Here is a 21,114-nt window from a genome sequence, read left to right as displayed (position 1 = left end):
GGATTCCTAATTCTCTCTTCTAGAATAGGTCTCCATTTGTTAGTTATGTTAATTTTTTTATTGTTGTTTCTTTGTATTTCATTGATGACGTTTATGAATTTCAGGAATTACCTCGATTTTAAAATACACCAACTCAGCTCTAGCACTCAATCAAACCCTTGAATGTGAACGTATGTCACACTGCACAAGCATTTCTGAGGATGAAAATGGTCAAATGGTGGATTTTTTTTGTTTTTTTAATTTCATTGTCAATGGTGGATTAAATGTGAAAATAAAAATAAAAATAAAAAAAAGGCCTGTTGGAGGAGATAGTAATTCTAAAATTACTATACTATTTATTATCGAACATAGAGTTATGCTTAATAGTCTAATGTGGTATTTTACATGGCCTTGGTTTTGTTTTTGTTTTTTCATTTTTCGTTTTTTTATTATTATTATTTTTTTTTTTTTTAAAGAAAGTTATTTGTCATGGGCTTAAGGGAATAACCTAGTGGCAGAAGTCCACCTTTCATACTGATTCTAGGTAATTTGGCACAAAATTAAATAGGTGTACAGTTTAACCCGAAGTAAGGGAAAAAAAAAAAAATATATATATATATATATATATAAACAGGTGCTCTAATAACCTAACCTTCAGAACAAACTAACCTTCACTCTGTTAAGGATTGGAGGCTCCACATCAATTTAGTGTCCATTAACAATGTAGTGTGTCTCCTTGGTGGCTGGACTAGCAGCAAAGCCATCAAGATAACAAAGATACATAAGGATCCCAATAAAGCAATCACAGTAAAACAAAAGTAATCTAGCAAGGATCAATGAAGCTAGAGACCGACAAGAATAAACAAATACAGAAAATCTTTTGTGTTACAAAAAATTATCACACGCTAAATTATATTACTAGCGGTTCTTAAAATATCCCCATCAATATAGTAATGGATTTCTAGATTATGATCCATAAAGGACATGTATTAATCTGAAAAAGTATAGAAAGCAAAGTAGTATAGGACCCATTAAGCATTAAAAAAAAAGCAAAATCTTAAACATTTTAATTACAATTACATCACAAATGCAAAACGAAAAACTTGCTCATCTCAAGTGACTGTCACGTCAGGAATGATCTATAGATTTTGTGATAATATACGAAAGAATTGACCAAGAAAACAACTGGATATACATTTTCATGGTAATTATACCTTTCATCTAGATATAAATTTAGATGAATGAAGCTTCTCTGGTGATCTCCCTCATCGATCGGCTCCTCCACTTCGTTCCTCAAGACCAATAAGCCCCAAATAAATATAAGTAGAAGAAACAGGGAAATAAGAATCATTAAAAGAATATAAGTTCTTTAGAATGATAAGACAATGATATCTATAACCTCCTTCCAAATAAGTCTAAATTGTACAATACACATATAACTTAACCATTATTCTAATTACGGCATCATCCTGCATTTGATTGAAAAGAAAATTCGCATAAGAAAAAAAAACTAAACTTTCTTAGTCTAGCGGATTCCATTGAATGAAACCCATTACTGCATAGATGGAAATATTGAAATGCATTTGAATCAATTACCACCGAAGAAGCAAATCAGCTAAATAAATGACATAAATTAAAAAAATTCAAGGAAAAGTTTCTTTGTTACAAGGGCATTTTTGCCTCAACTCTCACAGCAACAGCTTAGTTTTTTTCCAGGGAAGCTATTCCAACAAATTCAAAAACCAAAAAATTCAAACAAAACTAACTAAAAGCAGAAATCAAAGTCCGAGTAGCAAAATTGGATCTTGAATGTTGGGTTCTATTCAATCTCATAGAAAAATAAAAACTAATAGACCAAATTATTTAGAAACAAACCTCAGATCGTAGAAGAAGAGCCTTTTATAGCGTTCTCCGACGATAGGGCCATTGTGGTGGGTTCGAACTGAGGAATGCAGGGGTCAGAAACGCAGCGTTCTCCACCTTCTTCCTTGCCTCGGCCAGTTTATGCTCCACCTCCAACTGGGTCTCCTTCTTCAGGGCGTTCAGAGCTGCTGATATCTCCGCCATCTCCGTCGATATCTCAGCCCTCGCAGCCTTCAATACGCCGGTAGGCTAATGCTCCTGCTGATTCACCTCCTCCGAGGTGTCCTTCAATCTGTTAAGCTTATTTTTAATCTTTGTGTCCCTATCATCCATGAATGTCCCTAACAGAGAGTAGTAAATATTGTCCAAGGCCACCATCCGAATCAGGAACTCTGGCTATTATGGGCAATATGAGATCAAAATCAAACAGAGCATCTTTCTCGAATTCCTCGGCCAACGATGGAGGGGCAACTGTGAGGGAAGTGGCTAGTAGGAGACTAGAGGATTTGAGGATGCAGGAAGAGAGGGATTTGAGCAACTTGGGCTTTGAGAAGTTTGAACTTTACGGGTAACTGGAGAGAGAAAGGGGGATCAAGAGGGAAAGGGAGAGGCCAACTAAGGGATTGAAAATTTTGAATAATTTAGGGTTTTTTTTAAAAGAAAATTGGGTTTTACTATTTTAAAGACATTTGGGCATTCTTTTTATATTATTTTTGGATTGGAGCCCTTAGTCCTTTTTTTTCGGACATTGAACTTAGAAAAAAAAAAATTAGGACTTTGATAGATGAGATTATATAAAACAATGTGATTTTGGACTAAAACAAAATAGTTGCAACTTTTTATTGTCTCTATCGATGATTGATTATTCAACATAGACCTTTTTTAATGATAGTTTATAAATCTTTGTCATAATTAGATTCAAATATTTGAGGTAAAATTTGACACCACAAAATTTTCAAGGCAACAATGAACAATTATATGACAATATGAAAATTGTCATTGAATCTACAATATTGTGAGGGAAAAAAATATGTGGTGTTTAACCACCTAAGTGAGCTTAATGTAAAATACACAATAAAAATTAGTATTTTAATATAGATTGCATTGTTGATATTATATTCGGGTGACCATTCGTGCAATAGATCCTATATAGGAAATGGAGAAATTTATACTTTTAGGTGGGTGGTAAATTTTTAAATTGTACTTTGGTGTTATTTATCTATATAAAGTTTTGGTAAAGGTGTATATATATATATATATATCTTATTATTTATGATAATTATGGAATTTTATCGAGGAAATTGTGATATTTGTCAAGTTGTAAATATTTAGTTACGGAGATCTGAGTATGAGTTTTTAAAAGGTAATTATCAATTTGAGTAGTTGTTGCCTAATTCCTAATTGGAGAATCTCTTTTAATTGATTCTTCTATTACATTGTAATATTTTACATCATTGAATGGACCCATTTGAAAACAATTAGACGATGACAAAATTATCAAGAATGAGATTCCTTACTTCGATTCAACAATATAAGAATAGTTTTTTTGATTTTGGCTAAGTGATTGATGGATCTTTTCCTTGGAATAAATAGAATAAAATGGATTGGTATGGTTTGACATATTATCATAAATCAATCCTTAACCTAACGGATCATTCCTTTTTTTGATATATAGAATATGGAATTTCACTAAGTTAATTCTTAGCAAATCTTGAATTAGATCATTTGTACTTACTTCAACAAAGAAAGCGGGTGCCTCATTGATAAAAGAAGTTTTGTGTGTGTGTGTGTGTGTGTGTGTGTGTGTGTGTGTGTGTGTGTGTCTTTGTCCCAATTCAACACTAAACAACTTTGAACTAATTGAATGCTTGTACTAGAAATTCCTTGAATTGATTTGCCATTTCCATAAAGAATATAATTTACAACTATAACTTCTAGATTATCACTTTCCTGCAATAGGTCCCAGGGGGGAAAAGTGTTTCTTACCATCCATTATTTCATATATGATTATGGGCTGAACCAAAACAAAATATTTTCTCTAAATAGGTGTGATCCATTGGACATAGATCCAATTTTTCAAATTTTTATGACTCCTTAATTTTTTTTCCTTTACCATTCCTGGTGGTATTAAGTTGCCACTATATTAAAATATCTTATCCATCTCTACAGGAAAATGGATATCTCTAGAAAAGATTTTTAAGTTCAATATTTTTTTTCCCTCTCCACTTGTACCAATCCACCTACGTAACTTCTTATATTTAAAGTGATTTATGTATCTACTCCAAGGATACTATTGTTCCATACAATTATGGAAGAAGATTCAAGTAAAATACATACTTCCTTCGGGAATGGAAAAAATCAATCTACTTACATTTGGTATTTTGGCTTAAATTCTTTGACTCTTTGATACACAAGCAAATCCTCTTTTTCAAGGATTGAATACAACCCATGATCCCACATTTAGAAATTCCTAAACTTTTTCTTTTGCATTGAGGATCATAAAAATAAGCAAAAATAATATTTCTACAAAAAATTCCATTTATTGGGATTCCAATTGAAATAATAGGATGAGGCATTAGTTCTTTCTTTCATTTTTTTAATCCATTGGAATGGAATGATGAATCTATTTTATCATCGCTTGGACAACAAAATCACTGAGAATTCTCATGTAGAATAGAAGGAAATATGCAATTATAATGACCTTTATATATGATTTGATTAAATTCTGAATAATCAGAAATGTTGCTTTCTTTTTTTTAGCAGAAAGGCCCATACTAAAGAATTTTTATTTGATCATTATTTACTGGATTTCCTGAAAGGCTAGAAAATATTTTTCTTTGAAAGAAAGAAAATGAACATTCCTTTGATCTTTGATCTTTGTGGAATGAAAGAGAGATTACACTGGATTCGTATGAACCTCCTAATAATATCCATAAATGACTTGTTTTAGTAAGAGATGTACATTACTATATGTAAATGTTGATGCATGCTATACATCAATACTCCAATGCATTTCTCCCTCTAAGTTAGAATAAATATATTTCGAAACCCTTTCTTTAAAATATAAAGATATGTTCCCGTGCAGATCTCAACAATAACTTGTTCAGATTTTACATATTGATTATTTTGAACTAAAATAAATCTTTATTTTTTTTTGGAATAATCATGTTATATATAATATCTTCACTCTCAATAGTTACATACATTGCTATGTAACATAGAAAAGTGATATGCCCATGATGTGTACATGTAGGATGAACCAAATCCCCATTGAATTTTATTTCTCCATTAGAAAGGGCTTATACATGTGCTAGAGTACCTCCCATGAATACCATACTGGTATGAAAAGTTCTTAACGTTAGTTGAGTGCTTAGTTCCCCAATAGATTAACTCGTAATAATACTTACAGCTTCTCCCAATTCAACCAGGTCACCATGAGTAGGGCTCTAATCGGCAAATCAAAGACGTGCTTTTACAAGTAAAGGAAGTTGGGATAGATATTGGTTGTGTTTGAAAGGTTATGAATTGATTGACAAGTCCAATCTCAATATCTTGATTTTATATGACAATATATCGAGGGCCTATATATACATATCATCTGTTAATACATGACCAATCAATGTTTGGATAAAAATTCTTTCAGTATCATCCTTGACAGGACCTGCATCAGAAAGTCTCTAGGAACTCCTAGGTTGTCCCGCCTAGTGAAGTCCCACTGGATAATCCCTAAAAGATATCCAATGGAACTCCACTTAAAACATAGACAATGAACAACATACATTATCGATAATACCTCAATGTATATATATAAAACCACAACAACACAAAAGTCCATAACCGGCCTATTGTACCACAAGCCATAACTATACGTGTATATAATATGGTCTCTACTAAATCTAATATCTAGATCAGAGCATTCTAAGAGTGTTAACAAAGTTTAGAACTAAAAATAAATAATAAATGAGTCCGGAGAGATAAAGGTAAAATAAAGAAAGGATAAATATTGCTGCTGACGTGGAAATAACAGAGTGACAAACGGTGTACAAGGTAGATTGCTACTAATTGCCTAGGCCTAGGGGAATGAATTTAAAACAAAAAAAAATATGAGATAAAGAAATCTCAGTGAGTGGCATAGTATAATAAAAAAATATAATTATTTCCGTAAAACTTTCTCTGAAGACCTTTGGTTCCACTTGTTTGAAAAGTTCCCCGTTTAAAAATCATTTTGTAAAACCCAAACTTATACCCCAATTCAATATCATAAAATTTATGCTTAAAAGGTATAAAGTGAATGATCTATATAATATTATAAAATGTCTTAATCAATATATAAATATTAAGTATAAAATATTATAAACACAATTTCATAAAATAATTATGAAAGTGTAGTAATAACCACAATATTTGAAAACCATCAATATACTCAAAACATACAATGTATCATTCGATGTACCAAACTGTAAACCGTGGGATACACCTACCTTACGATCCTTAATGTACAAAGGTATTGTGGAAATAGTAAACTGTCAGGACATATCCAGCCTCACGGTCTATGGCAATAATAAACCATCGAGATGAACCCAACCTCATGACACCGTGGCAAACCACACACGCTATAATATAATACTGATCCGAGACATTAGTACTATATGGTACATCAATTAAAAATAAACAACACAGTATTGTTAAAACAATATTGTAAGACGATATAACAATCTTATAAGATCATATAGACTTTTCTAAACAATACTGTATCATAAATTATAATTTAATATTCAAATTCAACCACTTATTTAAATGTTTCAAAATTTTCATGTCATCATTTCATGCTAAAATCAGAAATAACATAATAAAATATATTCACCACAAACCAATTTTAAGCACATAAAATTATAACATATTTGAACATGCTTAAAATTATATAATTTTTAATCTGCTTTCACAAATTAATTATTTTCTAAAATAATTGAAAACCTCAATTCAAATACTAAGATATTTAAATAACATGATTCACAAGTTCACTATGAACTCATCAAAGTTGGAAACCATTAAAAATCTTATTAAAATCCACATAAAATAATAACACATATCAGTGAAAGCAGATATTTATATATATACATAAAACAAACATTTCAATCAAATGGTATATACATAAAATATCCAAACGACATATATATTACACTATATATCCAAAACATTTACAAATTATAACCACTTACAGTACTGCAGATGCTCACTCCAGCTCCTTTACACAACAGCATCTAGACTCAACACTAGTGTCTGTAATATAATAAAATATTTCTCAAACTCCAACAACTAAACCAAAGATATTTGTGAACACCAAATGTCTTAAAAATGATTTATACCACTATAAAATTACAAAAATTGGACATCAAATGGTCCAATTATACTGCGTACCCATAGGATCCGGTACCCAAAATTGGGCCTTTTTCACCCAAAGGCTAATCTTTCAAAATTGAACCATGTAATGGGTCCTAATAATATCTAATTTCACTAACCCAACTTCAATTTTGTCCAATTTGACCAATTTTGTCCAAACACAGTTCGAATTTATTCAATATTTATTTAATTGACCCAAAAATGAAAAAATTATCAAATGACCTCCAAAATTCGTAAATTTTATATTAATGGAAAGCCCAAGAGATAAGGAATATAATGGTGTACTCACCTCAGTCCAAAAGTGTCACCAGTGCCTGGAAAATTTGTCGCAATACTGGGCTAAAGTCCAAGTGGATGTATCTCTCAAACGGTGAGAAATCTTGGCAAATGGACCAAGGAAATGAGATCAAAGGGTCAAAAAAGGTAGGAAAGATCTACATGTTGGCCTGAAATGGCCAAATAACCGAAAAAGCCCAAACGGTTGACGTCGGCTTCAAACTGCCAATCCTAGCGCATCTGCCAACAATTTGTGGGCTTTGTAACAAGAAATGATATATTTTGTTAAAGACAAACATTCATGTAAATTGCTTTGAATACGTATGTCAATTATTTGTTTTTATGGATCCAACATTAGTTCTCTCATACCTACTAATTGGTGTTCTTGAGATGCATCTCTTCTAGCACCCGAAAAGGATATTATATGGATTGAAAGGGTCAGTCATCCTAAAATTACAATTCATTATGTGTCATAAATAGTCACTTGTAGAGTACCATATCTCAATAGATTGTCATAAATCTTTATCCATGTGTATGTTCCCATAATGATGTGTTTTTCCAAAATCAAATCTTGTTGTTCAGCATCTAAAATGTATTATATAATGGTAATACATATATAACCCGATGTGTGTATGTAGCTCACAACTGACCACTTATATTAGTTCATAGAATCCCTAATTCGAATTGAAATATACAACTTGACTTAAATTGTATAATGATTCAGTACAGTAGTTTGTATAACAGATAATCAATATTCCTTTTTCTTAAAACAACAAAATAAGTCTCTTTTTACTTCTAATCGAGAATTCCCCAAAAATATTCTTGTTTTTTTTTTTTTTTTTTTTTTGCTTTACGATGCATTTCATCTTTAAATTAATATGTATATAATATAAGTCTCTTATTATTATAAGTTATATGATATATATATATATATATATATGAGACCAAAAACAAGAAATGGCAAGATAGTTTGTGTATACCAATGGAAGAAATAAAAATGTGGAAAACAAGACAGAGATTCTCTACAATGACATTATAGGCCACAAAATATTTTTTTGATAATAAAGCACTGTTAGTTTAGTTTGGTAGAATGTGGGTCTCCAAAACCCAATATCCTGGGTTCAAATCATATAGAGTTTGATGCCATTCTTGCTATTTTAGGCTAGTTGTTTCTCTATCTTTCTTGAGACATTTTAAGATGTAGTCTTTAGAAGCTTTTGGATACCATGTTCTAGAGCCAATCTAAGTGTCAATGATAGAAGGATTGGGGTTTCTATAGAAATATCTTCCAATACAATGTGAGGTTGCAAGCCATCAGATGCCTCTATTAGTTGAGTGCCATGATAGATAGGGAAAAATATGCAATCTAATATGGAATTTCAATGTTTAGAACAAAAGCCTTTATAGAATGCTACCTATTTGGATCCTCGTTCATCATTTTGGAGAGGGTTGTAGTGAGTCCTCAATGAGAGGGCCAATCACTCTACTACTAGTTTGGTGGCCAGCAACTTGATGATTTGGAACCCTAAACATGGCTAGATAAGAAAAGTCTCACAAGAAAGTAGTTCCTACATAAAATTCAATAAAATATAAATGAATTTTCTTGTTGAAGGTAGAAAAATAGGTTCAAAACTGTTTGCAAAAATTAGAACTTTTTGAAGACTCATAATCTTGAATGTTGTATGATATAACAATCATGTCCATAAATAAATTTAATAAAGTAGAAATCAGTGATGGTAATGCTAAAGAACATGACAAGCTAAGGGTTAAAATTTTAGAAGTGATGTGATGGTAATGCTAAAGAACGTGACAAGGTGAGGGTTAAAATTTTTGTTAATTCAACATATTTCTAACGTGCTCTATCCATGGTTTTAAGCCATGCTTTAAGCTAAAAAAGTTAGCGAACTTCATTGTTGCTTAAATTCCAATTCTCTTCAATAAAATTTAACACTTTCATTCATGTAAATGCTTTTGCTTAAAGTTCTCTCTTCGTCAAAAGCAAATTAAAGCTGCCCTTCAACACTACCATCACCATAGCAACTGATCCAAATCTAGCTTTTTTAAGAGTTGTCAATTGTTTTAAGCTCACAAATGATGTTTTCATATGTAATCTTTTAAAAGTCATCAACTCTAACTACTCCATATTAACTAACATTTTTAAGGCACTCAAAGCTCATCATTTTGAAAGCATAAATGTTCCTTTCCACGCACCCAAACTATTCATTATTCAAATGTGCATCTCAAAAAAAAAAAAAAAAAGAATGTGATAATTCCAAAGCTAGAAATTTATCCTCCACGCAATAATTAAGAGTTTCTTTCACAGATACCATTGAAATTTCAAAAAAAAAAAATCAAAAAACAAAAAAATGCTAAATAAAGATGAAGTTGGTGGATGCCATAATCCACAAACAAAGATCAAACGATGAAAAACTGAAAATTGTATGGGTAAATAATCAACAGATGACGCGTCATGGAAATTAAGTCGCCACATGTGATACTCGAAGATACATGTCATCAAAAAGTGTTATAATGGAAAAAAAGCCTCGGTAAAGGAGGTTAGCTCGATAAGTATAAACAGAATAAAAAGTTAGCTGAGGTAACTCCTTCGAGGTGTCCTTCAAGCTATTACACTTCTTTTTAATCTTTGTGTCCCTATTGTCCATGAATTTCCTTAATGGAAGTAGTAAATATTGTCCAAGGCCACCATCTGGATCAGGAACTCTAGCTATTATGGGCAATATGAGATCGAAATCAAACAAAGCATCTTTCTCGAATTCCTTTGCCAACTATGGAGGGGCAACTGTGAGGGAAGTGGTTAGTAAGAGAGTAGAGCATTTAAGGATGCAGGAAGAGAGGGATTTGAGCAACTTGGGCTTTGAGAAGTTTGAACTTTACAACTAATTGGAGAGAGAAAGGGGGATCAAGAGGGAAAGGGAGAGGCCAACTAAGAGATTGAAAAATTTGAATAATTTAGGGCATTTTTTGTAAAAGAAAATTGGCTTTTACTATTTTAAAGGCATTTAGGCCTTCTTTTTATATTATTTTTGGATTGGAGCAGTTAGTCCTTTTTTTTGGACATTGGACCTAAGGAAAAAAAAATTAGGATTTTGATAGATGAGATTATATTAAATAGCATGGTTTTGGACTAAACAAAATAGTTGCAACTCTTTATTGTCACTACTGGTGATTGATTAGACAACATAGACCTTTTCAATGATAGTTTGTAAGCCTTTGTCATAATTGGATTCAAATATTCGGGGTAAAATTTGGCACCAAGAAATTTTGAAGGCAACAATGATAACAATTATATGACAACATGAAAATTGTCACTGAATCTATGATACCGTGAGAGAAAAATATTTTGTCACTGATATAATATGATACGATACTGTGAAATAAAAGAATTGTCACATTAATTGTCACAATTGCTAAGCCTTCGGTGACAATTTTTTTGGTGGCATTCCGAAAATTGTAAGTGTTGCTGGTTTTTTTTTTTTTTTTTGGGCCTTTTAATAGGTATTACCTGAACAAATGAGTTAGGGAATGAACTTTAACTTGCTGGATAAACATTTTCCAGATTTTTTTTACTTATCACCTATTTTCCATTTGTTAAGGTACCCAAAAAAAAAAAAAATCAAGTAACAAATTTGAAGGGGTAATGGATTACAGATTTCCGTTGTTCTATTTATATATTCAAGTGCACTCCCCTAACCCAAAAATGAAAAATGAAAAAATGTTCTTAGAAAAGTAGAAATAAGAAGATACCCATATTTGTAAGGGATATATTGCTTGTCATTATTGAGAAACTTGAGTCTTTTTATTTTCATTATTTGATCTCAAAGTACTTTGCACTAATTAAATATCTTAAATTTCTGTTTCAACTACAAAGCAAGTAAATTTGAACCAAAAATACAATTTCATTATTTTGATAACTATAAAGACCCAACAAGAGTTTGTGTGTGGCATGAACTTGCAGCAAAACTAACACGTAAAAGGTGTCTCAAGCTCACTAGGAATGATAAATTCTCATATTCATATCCAGTAGAAAGATCAAGGGAAAAAATAAGTAAAAAATAAAAGGAAGTTACCACTTTTGGAATTTTTTTTTGAGGGGGGGGGGGGGAAGAGCTCAGATTGGAATGGTAGTGAAAAAATGTGGACACGTGTCCTTTCTCGAAGCCTTCAATTGGATTTGCTGGTTTGCATGCTTGTCATTTGAATTCTAAATTATTATATTCAGATCTTATGAGATACTATTTCTATGAATATATTTTCTATTTTTAATCCTAACTATGAAGAAATTATCAAAAAATTTATATATATCATAATTATTAAATCATAATTAATTGTGAACAAAATGTTCAACTTTTTACAAGAAAAACAAAAATGGAAAAAGTAACAAAGTTAAAAGCAACAAAAATGAAATGTTCAACTTTTTAGTTAGTAAGCCATTTACATCTACAACTAGGAAGTCATGAGTTTGAGACATCAGAGTGAAAGGAAAAGTATTGCAAATGATTAAGGACGACCTACTCCTAAACCTGTATTATATTAGTCCAAATGTAATTATAGTCAAGTTATAATGGTCACCTTAATCTCGCACCAACCTGTGATTAGAAACCTTAGGATATGATGAAGATGCCACAATAGGTGATGGATATCCTATTGATAAGTCAAAACTAAAACATTCATTCATTAATAAATGGTGTTTTAGGCGTTCAAAGAGAACAAAAAGAATTCAATCTCACAAATTATTTTATGTATAAAATTCAAGTTGTGTTCTTATTCAGAAATAAGACTTTAAATACACTACAAAGTCACAAATAAACCCTAAAAAATCTAGGGCAAAACCCGGCCAACATTAGGAAACATGATGGTGGTCGAATTTCACTACTTTCCTAAGTCTAATTTCTAATTAATTAATTCCTTTATTTTGGAATTATGAATTAATTAATTACAAGTAAAATAATAAAATATTAATTTTTCTAAGTTAATTTTTCCAGCAAATAAATAAATAAAAATCAAAAGTAAAGGTAATTTCCTAAAACAAAAAGTAGAAATCAAATTAGGAAACTAAAATACTAGCTTTGTGACTAAGTTGACTTTGAGCAATCTTTGACCAATTTGAGCTTCAAATCACCTTCCATATGCGTTTTAGGATGCCAAATAGGATTATTATGGAATTCCACACGTTGCCCTTGCTTGGAGGAAAGAAAAAAAGCCAACTCAGCAAAATACAATAAAGCCAGCAAATAATACAGCAAAAACCGGCCAAGCTTCCTCTTATGTGCACACCACCTTTTTGTTTGCCTATGAAGATGCCTTGACTTGATTCCATGACCTGTTAGTCATATGTACTGAATCCATAAAGTGTTGGAATCATTTCACGCCGCCCGGACTTCATAAATGCACCAAGAATGCTACCCAAGTCCATATCGGCTTTCACCACTTGTATGCTCAAAACCGGCCTTGGATCTTCGAGTATGGACAAGCTCTCTTGCGAATGAATTACTCCCTGGTTAAAGGCAGTAAGGTTTTCCTAAACCTCTTAGCTTGAGCCCTAATGATCGGCCCGATCTTTATCTGTATCGGGTCAATACCCCAGCAGGTTGTCGGTTATGCGGGCTTGGGTGGAATCACATTAATGGTATATCCATGTGTCGTAGGACCTTATAATACCATGGATGACCAAATGGATGATCTGATAAAAGCAAGAAAAAATTGTTGCACTTATAACAAGGACATTTTATTTTGACTCCTTGTTGCCAACATTATGTCTTGCAAAATCTAAAAAATGGTTGACTCCAGTTATATATTCAAGAAATGTTCTGTTGCGTAGGTGAATCCAACTTTTATTCATATTTGTATGCTTAATGATGACACACACAATTAGTAACATATATAAGGATAGGCAGCAACTAACCACACTACAACTCACGGCAGCCACACAAAGTATGTGTCATAAAGGCCACAACCCCTCTACTATATGAGAAACATTGTAGGTTATGTAAGGGAAGTTAAAGGAGGAAAGAAACTAGATAAGAAAGGGACAAATGTGTAGCTAATGACAATGGAAAATGGCAGCAATTACTATTCATATGTCAAATATGGCCATCTAAGAATATATGCTATGTGCTTATTCATAATCATATGTATCTAGACAACTTAATAGATTGAAAGTAGGCAGTTACAACCAAATCCAAAATTTCCAACAACTATAAAAATCATACTATATGTATGTCTTGAGCCAAGAACAATATGCAGTCACATAACAACATATCAGCAGAAAGTAAAGACCATAGGGATGCGAAAACATGATATAGTATGTTTATTCAGAACGCATATGTACACATCCAAAGTATACCAACAGTATAGTAAACATGCAATCGGTGGTACTTAATGTGTGACTATAAATCTCAAATGCTTTGCTATAAACCAAAACCAGGAGTTATACATACAAAACTCCTAGCCAAAACACATTGTTTAAAATAGATGCGTGATATATCATGCAACACACATTTATCAGTTTGAACTATATATGGGAATGTAAGCAAAAAAGGACCAACTTATCAGCCAAAAATTCCTAGCAGAATTGGGAACCTGTCAAATGCAATCCTCACTTTTTAAGATCCGCCAAGAGCTGTAAACACAATGAGGACAATAACATACAAACTTTGTTCCCATGAACACATCCAAAATAATACACTGTGGTGGAAAAGTTTAAAAAAAAATACTAATGCAACATAGCAAATATTGCAACTAGAATTACCACGTAATGCATGCCACATAAATCATACAAACATAGATAAAGTTGGTGAGAAATCCATACAAAGAATAATAAAAAGTAGAATGAAAATGGACATGCATAAGGATACGAATCCAACATACTCTAACAAGGAGCACAAAGTAATAACCGCATTGCTCTCTAAAAAATCAAGCATCACATAACACAATGAAGCAAACGTGGTGAATTGTATATGTCCATTAGGGAGAAAATTAATAATGGCAATTGTGTTTGCAAGTAACAGCATATAGCAAGTTCAACAAGTTGAATTTGTGAAGTAAAGAATGAACGATGTATATAAAATGCACCAGTTATGTCTACGATACGAACAGAAGTCCAAAGTTTATCCAATTATAATTCTAGTTTACTAACTAGTGAAGAAAACATAGATATGACTTTGGGCATACACAAAGTAGAAAGTAAGATGGAGAATGACAAAGAAGGAAGACAAACAGAAAATATGAACTTTACATTTGGACCAAGCATTGGTTGAAACAAGCTAGTTCAAACATTGTTAAACACCAAATAAATCAATCAAGTACTATATACAACATGTTAAACAGGCAAAAACAATACCAAAAGAAGAAAATAATAAATGATAGCTACACAATGCAACTAAAAACACCTAGCAAGACTAACCGAAACCATAATTAAATGATGCAAATATGCAAAATAGACATGTCTTTAACATATCAATTGTCGGGCCAATATGAATGAAGCTCAAACCCAATTACAGAGGGCAAAAAAATAAACATGGAACAAGATGCTGCACCAAATAACAAAATTTTGTCTATATATGTATATGTAACTCTAGGTTTTGATTGACCCACATCAAAAACAGCTATAAAGGTAATATATTCATTTCTGTTTACTATCCAACAAAATGACCAATTGATTTTTTACATACTTCATTGAAAGACTTGACCCGTCTAAATGCACAAATTGCAAACATGTTACCACGGGTTCAAATGGCCAGCAACGAAATGTGTATGCATTTGTGTTCTAAAGCTAGTAATGCAATTTCACAAGTAAGCAACAAAATGACAACTATATTCTAAAGTGGTCTCCCAAGTTTTTGTTGTAAGCTTCATACAAGAAAAATTTGAACCCTTGCCATGTCTACCACTGCAATGGTAGACCCTTATTTTGGCATAATAGATTGCATGAAAGAAGATCCTATAAATTGATGCAATGGGTACCATGAAATGCCATTCAATAACAAAAATCTGCATGAAAAACGCAATAGCCAAAGCACCTAAAACAATAACTATGGGGAATTCCATACCATAACCTAGAAGATTAAAGTGGACATATTGCGAGACAGAGAGGAAAGCATACTAGGCGTAGTCAAAAGCATCGAACACTGCGAAATGTCTGCAGAGCGAATGAGAAGATAATCGTGATCGACCAACTTACAGGGCCTTGAATGAGCAAATACAAAATGTTAGTCTTCCAGAGCTAAAAGTTATGAGTATCGTGAGTGAGCTATGACAGGGTGAGTGTCAATCACAGGAAATGGAGAGATAGAGGGAAACCACACTTAGATTTTTTCAATCCAATGAAAATTGGTCTTTGTAGTGGACATAGATTGAAACGCACCATTTTGGGCAAAACTTTTGGGCTTGACAATGCCACTCTTTGTAGTTAATAGGTATTGGCTGGTCAAAATTATATTGTTCAGCGACTGTTCTAAATTTTCATCACAGTTTAGGGGTAAAAATGGGAGGGAAAATCTGGCACCTAAAATTTTTGGATCTTTCATGATAAAAAGTTGTGACAAACAAAAATTAGTCATGTACTAGAACATGAAATCTAAATAGGTGGCATTTGAAATTTTTATAATGTAATGCCAACATTAAGTGACAAATTTGTATTCATCAGTCAAAATTTTATAGTGGTTGCCCAAATTTTTTGTAGTTTGTAATTTTGTTGCAGATAGATTGGCTAATATTAGTCATAGTTTAGACCTAAATTTAATTTGTTTGTAGCAATTGCTAAAAAATTTGATCGTTTAGTTTCTTTGGATTGTATGGAAAGATTTTCTTCTCGGTTTTGTTGTGGCGTAGGTTTTTTGTTTTCTTTAAAACAAAGTTAATGATTCCCATTAAACATTCTTTTTATCCCTATTTTCTTTTTCATTTTGGACTAAAATGTCAAAATGATTCAACAATTCTAAACTTTACAAGCCTACAATATTAGTCTTTGTTTCTTTTCGTTTCTTTTTTTTTTTTTCATGTAGGAAAATATATAATATATGTATATATATATATATATATATATATGTGTGTGTGTGTGTGTGTGTGTGTGTGTGTTACTTGGCAATAACATGATTAGTTAATTAACAGTAAAAACAAATAATATTAATATGAATTAGATAAAAAAAAAAAAAAAGGGAATGCATCACTATAAATGAATTCCATTAACAATAATAAGGATAATAATAGTAATATTGACTATTAAAAGAGAAAAAATAAGATAATAATATTTTAAGAAGAGGGCTCGCAAGAAAAAGCATTTTGACAGAAAATCAAACCCTTCATTAATATGATCTAAAGGTGTATATTTGACTTTTTTAAAACCTTTTAATTTCTTATACCTTATCCAAATAACGTTTTACCATTCTTTAAAAAAGTTATTATTACATGTAAATAATATTTTCTCTCCTAATTTAATTTCTCTCTCTCTAATTAAACTCTAACCGTCTTTCTCTACCAATTATCTCATGGAAAAAAATGCAGTACACTTTTTGGAGACTATAGTGTCAAGTCTGACTATCAAGTGGCCAGAGAATGGAGTGAGCATCAAAAATTGAAGAAGAGATCTTCAAGTGCTGAATCTCATTCATCTTGGTGCAAAAATTGGAATTTGAATTTGAAGTCGCAAAAGGTGAGGAATAATTAATGGAATTGTGACTTTTGTAGATTATGGAGCTATGTTCGTTCTGAAGAAGTGTCTGATGCTTCTCTTCTTTTCTTAGAGTATGACAGTATCAATTTTGGAACATTCTTAGATATTTGTTGTTGGGTTTTCCAAAATTTTAGTACTTTTAAGTGAACGTTTTGCTATGATTTGTTGAGCTTTGTGGAGTAGGATAAATGTAGGTACTCATGGTCAAGTGATGAAATCTATGCAAAATATTCTCGATGATATAGCATATCAGGACCTATCCAAAATTTCTCATTGGAACTCTAGATAAACTCTGATCCCAGGAAAACACCACCGAATCTTCCAATGGAAAATCCGGTAGCATCTCCCCTAAGAGGAGGACTTATCACAAAATTCCCTACACAGAAAATATACTTCTATATGCACCACTTTATTCCTCTCACCTTACTATAATTTATTTCCATAAGTTTGCAACATTCAAATAAATAACAGGGAACCAGTGTATAAGTAAATAAATAAATATCCAAATAGTATACAGAGCTTTACAAAGATACGATTAAGTATAAAATTAATACAACAACAATAACAAAAGATAAAAGAGATGATATAAGATGGAGAGGGAAAGAAAGGAAAACTTCTTGGACTGTCAGCAATGAACGAAGACGTCGAGCTCGCCTTCGGACAATCAACATCTACAAAACTAGGCCTGGGGGAATGGAATTTAAAAACGTGATATGCTAATCATCTCCGTAAGTGACCCTAGCTACTCACAATTTTAATAATAATAATATATCAATAAAAGAAACTTAATTAATCAGTACTAAATAAATAATTAAATAATATATAGTTAAAATAATGTTTTCTCTCAAAATCTTCACAATTCACTCCGTTAGAAAGATTCTCTTTTTTAAAAAACATTTTTCACAAAATCCAATATTTATACCCCAAAAATATAAAAATAATCAATTAGGTAAATTACAAATAAATTACAATAAATTAAAGATCTATAATTTATAATGAGAAATAAAAATAAAAATAAAAATAATTTTAATAGCAATTACTAAATGGTAAATAAAATATTATAAATAAATAAAATAAAATCACAATGGAATTTACATTAAACGTAATTAAGGAAATATTAAATTAAATGGAATGCAATAAATTAAAATGCACATAAAATACAAATATTAATTTACAACTCAATATATACATTAAAAACACTTTAAAAATCAATTATTAAATTTAGAATAAAACATCATTACATAAAATAAAATAAAATCATAAATAAACGTGCATTAAAGAAATTTGGCATAAAACAAAAAAATAAATGTAATATATAAATTATAATATTTACTAACTAAATCAATGAAATAATAAATCATAAAGAAATTATTATAATTAGTTCCAAATGCAATTTTCGAAGGAAATGAAATACATTAAATTTCATGTTTAAATTCTATATTGAAACAAAATGAAAACATGAATAAATACTATTGAAACAAAATGAAAACATGAATAAATACATCTAAATAATCAATTTCAATAAGTAAAATAAATCAATTAGATAATAAAAGAAAAATTGTAAATCAATTTAAAATAAATGGTAGCAATATAATAAAATATAATAGAATTTATTTCAAAATACCAAATCAATTTAAAGAACAAAATCATAGCAAATATCTTTTAAACATTTATAAGAATAGGTAATAAAACCATAATAACATTTTCATAAAATTTGTATAAAACTTTAAATTTAAATAAACAATAAAAACACTATTAAATACCATTTAAATTAAAATCATGTCGTGAAAACCATTTGATACACCAATTATATACCAGTGACACCGACGGTACTCAGTGTCCCAAGCATCGCCAGACAAAGAGGTTAAATAGAGAAACCGGCATATGGTCGCGTGGTGTCCCACAGCGCTACTGCTAACAGCCGTCCTAACCATGAAGAAGGGCGGCTATGACCAATATCAAACTTGCCTACCCTTGGTCTGATGGCAACCGTAAAACAATCCCATAAATCACCTACGCACTAATCATATCCACCTGCATGCTAACCATATCCATATGTGCACTAATCATAACACATACACAATACAGAACACAGTACTATATGGTGCATCTAAAATTTATAAATCATAAAATCAATATTTATGCAAATTACTACCAGGTTTATTTTATCCAATTAAACCCGTAATTTTTTTTTTCACAATTCTTTTTTAAATCATCGTCATAAATTCATCGCTTAAATTCCATCAATTTCGCCATAATTAAATCAATCCCACAATATTCAAATGCGTAAACATATACTCTTAAGCATAATTTTTAAAACGAAATCCAAAAATATTTAAAATTCAAGATAAGTATAATTTCATTAAAATCACATAAAAATTCACAAATGCACAAATTTATATAAATACACTATTTTATTAATCATAATTAATCCACAATTAAATTCAATAATAGTTCAATAAAAATTAAAAACCATAATTCCTTTAAAACCCAAAATGTATTTTTGGGAACAAACCAAAATCATAAATAATTGATGAATAAATTCATTTTTTGAACATAATACTTTAAAACAATATTTTCCTCAAAAATCAATATATAATTAAATCCCAAAATTCATCAATATACAATAAATTTAAAATAAATAATTTCATTCAAGTCCATGCAATCAATCCATACGAAAAATAATATTAAATCATATAAATTCATATATTATTAAAATCATACAATTATGCACAGTAAAATCTAATAATTATTAATAAAGTTCCAAATCCATAAAATTCTTAAAATCAAATATTTCTTAATGCACAATATTTTAATTTCATTCAATTTTGGCATCAAAGTTCCAATTATAAATTTACTAGATATTCAACACATAAAATATCATTTCAAATATTCAATTAACACAAAAATATTCATAATTTAACTCCCGAAAATAATTTGAAGGTGGGTCACTCACATCGAGCACGCAATTTAATCAAGATCCTCCATTAGATCGATTCCACAACTCACACGTACTCCTTAAATATCAACAATACACAAACCGATTAAATTAATATTTTAATCAGGTAAATTATATATGGTTACCTGTAGGATTTAACACAAACGTTAACTAAAATTCGTAAATGATACACCGAATCGAAGCTTACAATATGAGGATCATGAATTGAGTCTTACCTCCTGGAGATCGGACCCGTGGTGGCCGAAATCTCATCGAAAATGTTTCGGACTTAATGTCCTCAGACTCACAAACCGTTAAGAATTGGGGGAAAAGGACATTGGATTTGGATTTAGAGAGGTTAAATTATAGGAAAATGGTAGGAATTGTCGTCAGAAACTCATTGGAGGTGGGGTTTTCCGATGAGCCGTCATGGCCATTAGAATTCGCCACCGCAGGGGGCTCATTCGGCGCCATTGGCAATAAAAATTTGTGGAGAGGTAGATCTGGTGATAAGTAAGCCAATGGAACCGACGGTGAGGCAAATAGAGGTCTAGATTGGGAGATATTGGCCGAAGAAGGAATCGACACCGCTGTAGAAAAATGCCCCAATCCAGGCACGTCGGCGATCGGTTGGCCATGAAATTTTGGTGGCCAGCTGGAAATGAAGAGGCGGTGCTGGTAGGGTGGTGTGTGTACCGTTCTGGTGGCCGGAGGGTGGTCAACCGCATAAGGCCAATCCACCCCCTTTTTCTCTCTTTCTCTCTCCTCCCTCCCCCTTGGGGTGGTTAACTTGTTTTGCTCATAACTTTCAAACCGCACTCCGTTTTCGATATGCTACTAGTCTATGGACTCGGGATCGATGCGTACTTCATAACAGTGTCTCGGTCAGCCTAGAATTCTTGCCAAGTAAAAAGGTAAAAGTTTGACCCTTCTCGGTCAATGACGATCAACCCAGTCAACTTCGGTC

General features: G+C 31.4%; 1 pseudogene; it reads right to left on the bottom strand.

Annotated features, from left to right (window-relative positions):
• Positions 1–984: 984 nt before the first annotated feature.
• On the bottom strand, positions 985–5,278 carry LOC125423278 (ATP synthase subunit b', chloroplastic-like; annotated as a pseudogene).
• Positions 5,279–21,114: the final 15,836 nt, after the last annotated feature.

The sequence above is a fragment of the Ziziphus jujuba genome, chromosome 3, assembly GCF_031755915.1.
Source record: "Ziziphus jujuba cultivar Dongzao chromosome 3, ASM3175591v1".
Classification (NCBI taxonomy): Eukaryota; Viridiplantae; Streptophyta; class Magnoliopsida; order Rosales; family Rhamnaceae; genus Ziziphus; species Ziziphus jujuba.
The sequence above is the reverse complement of the archived record's forward strand: the minus strand, read 5'-3'. Positions and strand labels throughout refer to the sequence as shown.